Raw genomic sequence first — 4,540 nt, 5'->3', positions numbered from 1 at the left:
AAAAAAATGTGCATCAAGTCTTTGAGATGTGGGGGATTATTTATTATTTTTCTTAATGAGCGTTCACTGTATTTATGGAGCTCACTGTTGACAGATGGCTTCGGGATGGAGGAAGGACATAGAAATCCCTTCTCTGGAGAGGGTCGTTCAATAGCTTCTCCTTGAAATCAAAGTACGAGAGACTCCTTTCAAACCTCTGTCTCACTGGCACTCAATCTCAATGAGTAAATGGTAACTACAACTCTCACCCAAGCCCTTGTCTGTCTTTATTCCGAGTTCTCTACTCTAGCAATAACTGTGCCCTTAGGGACCACCTCAATCTCTCTCCTGCCAGCATCATATTCACCACGTTTCCTGGTCAAACCTTTTCCTCTCTGCCACATGGTATTGGGTTCCATGTAACTTAAGATGGCAGCCAGTAACAATTTTTAAGTTTATCAACTAGAATACTTTCTCACCTACTGACTCCTATGTCTTGAGAGAAGATTAAAGCACCATTCTGCCATCAGCAAGGAAGCAATGTAGATAAATTCCATGCCATTTATAATTCATTCCACCTTCATTAAGTATTCATACACTACTTATTGGCACATCACCTAAGTATTCTATGTAAGAGAAAACAGAATAGCTAGAAAAGAAACTGGGAGAGGCTGGTTTATTAGGAGACTGGAGAGAGGCAAATAATTTGCTGTATCCCTTACCCCAGCCGCCTTCTTGCAGGAAAGTTTTCTGGCCAAGTCACGCACAAATGAATTAGGCAGCTATCCTGAGGGTAAATTCAGCAGTACCAATAGGAAGGGGACCACTATCTTCTCGTTCATTATTTTAACCCATATTTATTGGAGACTGGCTTTGGCAGGCCCTGAGAATACAACAGTCATTCCCTTCTTAAAGGGTGCACTTCTTAAGCAAATACATATATGGATTAAACACAAGGAATCCATACTGGCAATGTGAAACAGCTCCCTATGAAAGGTTAATTTCTCTGATTACCATCAATAGTAATAATCGCAACATTAAGTCATAATAATTCATAAGTTAGGAGAGCCTAAAGGTATTGAGACTGTACAAGATGCCAACTACTAGACTGAGAAAAGTTTAACTTTCCTAAGAACGTGGAGATTTAACTTCTAATATTTGTGCCCATTTTACAGATGAAGACACTGAGGTTCTGAAAGATTATATAATTGCTCAAGATAAGACAGTAAGTCATCGGCCAAAGAGAGGCTTGTGTCTATTTGAATCCAGAGCTCATGCCTGTAAGCCATCATTGCTACTGCTCCCTAAGACAGGATGGTGTCTCAACTGAGAAGATGTAGAGACAGTGGGACATCAAAGTGAAAGAACAGGCAAGCAGGAGGCCCCTGCAGAGTCAGGGGAAGCATGTAGTAAAAGAATGCTACCAGACATTGAAGACTAGTTGTGCCCACCTCTTGGGGTTGCCAACATTGGTCTTGATTACTTGTCACAAATGACACCCAAACCAACCCAATTTGGGAACACTGAGAACACATGAAATTTGAAAAGGAAAAGGAAGAACCCCCAATGTATTCATTAAGTTTCAGTGATGTCAAAGAGCTATTCCTGCTGTAAGAGGTTAGGAGTAGCTCTCAGTCATGTCTGGCCGAGGCAAGGGTGGAAAGGGTCTGGGGAAGGGGGGACGCCAAGCGTCATCGTAAAGTGCTCCGTGAGAACATCCAGGGCATCACCAAACCTGCTATCCACCGCGTCGCCCGGTGTGGTGGTGTGAAGCGTATTTCTGGTCTTATCTATGAGGAGACCCGCGGGGTGCTGATGGTGTTCTTGGAGAATGTGATCCGCGACGCTGTCAGCTACACCGAGCACGCCAAGCGCAAGACTGTCACCGCCATGGACATGGTTTACGCACTCAAACGCCAGGGACGCGCTCTGTACGGTTTCAGCGGCTAAGTTTCACTGTGGTCTTCAGCTGTGAAGCTCTTGTTTACTCACAAAAGGCCCTTCTCAGGACCACGAAAAAAAAAAAGAGCTATTCCTTCATACTGATAAAAGAATGATTCAGCACCCTTCTCCTAAAGGAAAATACTCTTGAATTCAAAAGTCGCAGGGATAAATCTAGGATTGGCCAGATCCCTACACACTTGTTTTTTCAAACGTCTGCCTATCCGTGACTTGATCCTTTGAGTGTGGTCCATTCAGCATGGCTGGCCAGCCTTCAGGTCCATCTCATCCATGAAAAACAGCTCAGGAAACATGGACCCACTCTTTCCCCATAGCACCCAGCTGGTAGAATTTCCACCATTCTTTGTCAGTTTCCTGTAACCACTATTTTTCTTAAAAGGCAACTCACCAACTTTGTTTAGATGACCGTGCCAGGCAGGGGCACCCTCTAAGCAGAACCATGGTGTGCTCCAAGCTAATTTCAGAGCAAAGCTGCTGGGCTGCACCACACAAACCTACAAGGCCTATGCTTGCCCAGCCTCAAGACCATAGAAAGAGCCCAGAGTCCGCGACAGAGACAAGGGGTATACAGACAGCAAGACAACAGCCATCTTGGGTGGCGTGACCATACACTGCAGCCCTACATACCCTGCACAACCCTTACATTCTTGGTCCACATCTCTTCCTCAATACCCCTGGGGTCAGGCATGTAGAGGGGCACTGCAACCAGACACCACAAATACAATACAGACACCAGAAGCTAAAAAAGCAACAAGAGTAAGATACCTGGTATGCTAAGAACAGTCATTCACCAGGACGTGGGCAAATCCTGGAACCACGCACTTACCGGGTCAATGGAGAGGGCATCTATGGCCACAGCATCCTGTCCAGTTACAAGGAAGGCAAGGCCACCCCCATGGGGGAGGGGAAGGCCCGGGCTCTACGAGAAACATTCTGGTGGCCTAGCCAGGGGTCAGCAGTCACAGTACAGGTCTGCTACCCCACGCTATGTACCATTAGGGGTGGGCCCATCAGGTCTTTCCAAAGAAAACACAGTTAATCCTAATAGTTGGACTTGTGTGTCCAGAAACCAGCCTATTCCAGTCCACACAGCCTAGCCCAGGGAGACTCATGGGCAGTTAGCTGTACAGTAACGTTTACCCACGGGGGTCCTTCTGATATGGAGACAGGAGGACGGGCAGAGTCCTTCCCCGCCACTGTCGGTTGTGCCCACCTAGTCACATTAGCTGGGTGGAGTTTTCACAGAAGCCCAGAAGACGACGACAATAGCATCTCGCTGTAGACCCAGCAGTTTGACTCATTCCACACTGAAGCCACTGTTGCCCAGCCCAGAGCCCTTCTTATTATAACAAGCACCAGCCAGCCCACAGCTGCGGCCGCCGCCCGACAGTCTAACTTCTATTTTCCCGTTGTAATGACGGCCAATATCTCCGCAACAGCCTTAGGGGTGTCTATGAGTTCTCCGTACCCTCTTGGCGGCCCCCCTTTATCAAGGAAGCCACCCCAGGGGGCCCCCGTACTAGTGGACGGCCACCCCAGGATTTCCCCTGCAACTTTCAGGACCGCCCCTGGAAGTTTTGGGCCCCCATGTTAGTGGACGGCCGCCCCAGAAATACCCCTGCAACCTGCAGGATTACACCCCCAACTTGGGGGCCCCCCATGCTAGTCGACGGCCAAGCAACATTCCATTCCCCCTCACCCACTTCCTGAATTCCCGACATCTCAGCGCTCACAGGAGTTTCCTCGGTCTCCAGGCTGGCTCTGCCCACCGTCGTCGGGCTGCACCCCGCCAGCCCTCAAGGCCTGTGCTTGCCCAGCTTCAAGACGGAAGAAAGAGCCCGGAATCAGCGACAAAGACATCGGGGGAGCTTACCTGTCTGAAGCAAGGTCCTGGAGCGTGTGCTGCTCAGGGCGGGGAAGACATGGCGGCCGGCTTTGCTACCCGGGAGCAGGCGAGGTTCCGGGTTATAAGGGGAATTGACATCGGGTGGGCTGATCAGTTACCATGGAAACTAGCAGAGGGACACGAGGCCCCGCCCTGCCCTTTTGATAAGCTAATAGGTGGAGATGTTCTGATCTAAGGGTTAGAACAATCACTAGCTCGGGTGGGGCAAGTGTGTAGAAAGGTCAGTCACGTGAGTAGAGTGTAGGTGAAGCAGGGGAGGTACAGAGAACAAGACAGCAGCCATCTGCGAGGCTTGATCGTACAAAAGCCTACTTACATAAAAGGCTCAAGGGAGCTTCTCTCTGGGGTTAAAAAAAATGGCACTTACTTTAAAAGCCCTGCTCTTTGCCTTATTATCTGCCGTGAACTGTTAGGTGCTCTGGAGAGAACAGGAACTAAAACATGGCCTTGCCCTGAGGGAACTCCACATCCAGTAGAGTAGTATACACATATAGAAACTTCTACATTATTTTAGAAGGTCGACAAACGCACAAATGGGAGGCATGAGATACCTTTAACCCCTCTTGTACTCCAGCTAACACACCTCAAGGAGACGTCGTTCAAATTGACCAGAAACACCTGTTTTTCCTGTCTTAATGGGGTGTTTCTTATTCCCACCTGTCATCAACAAGATGCATCTGATATATTTACATT

At 48.3% G+C, this 4,540-nt stretch overlaps 1 pseudogene; it reads left to right on the top strand.

The window, feature by feature from the left end:
• The first annotated feature begins 1,613 nt into the window (after positions 1-1,613).
• LOC114902759 lies at positions 1,614-3,983 on the top strand (annotated as a pseudogene).
• The last annotated feature ends 557 nt before the right edge of the window (positions 3,984-4,540 follow it).

Source organism: Monodon monoceros, unplaced genomic scaffold (assembly GCF_005190385.1).
Source record: "Monodon monoceros isolate NGI ecotype Baffin Bay Population unplaced genomic scaffold, NGI_Narwhal_1 Super_Scaffold_10, whole genome shotgun sequence".
In the NCBI taxonomy this organism is placed as follows: Eukaryota; Metazoa; Chordata; class Mammalia; order Artiodactyla; family Monodontidae; genus Monodon; species Monodon monoceros.
This window is presented reverse-complemented; position numbering and strand designations above follow the sequence as displayed.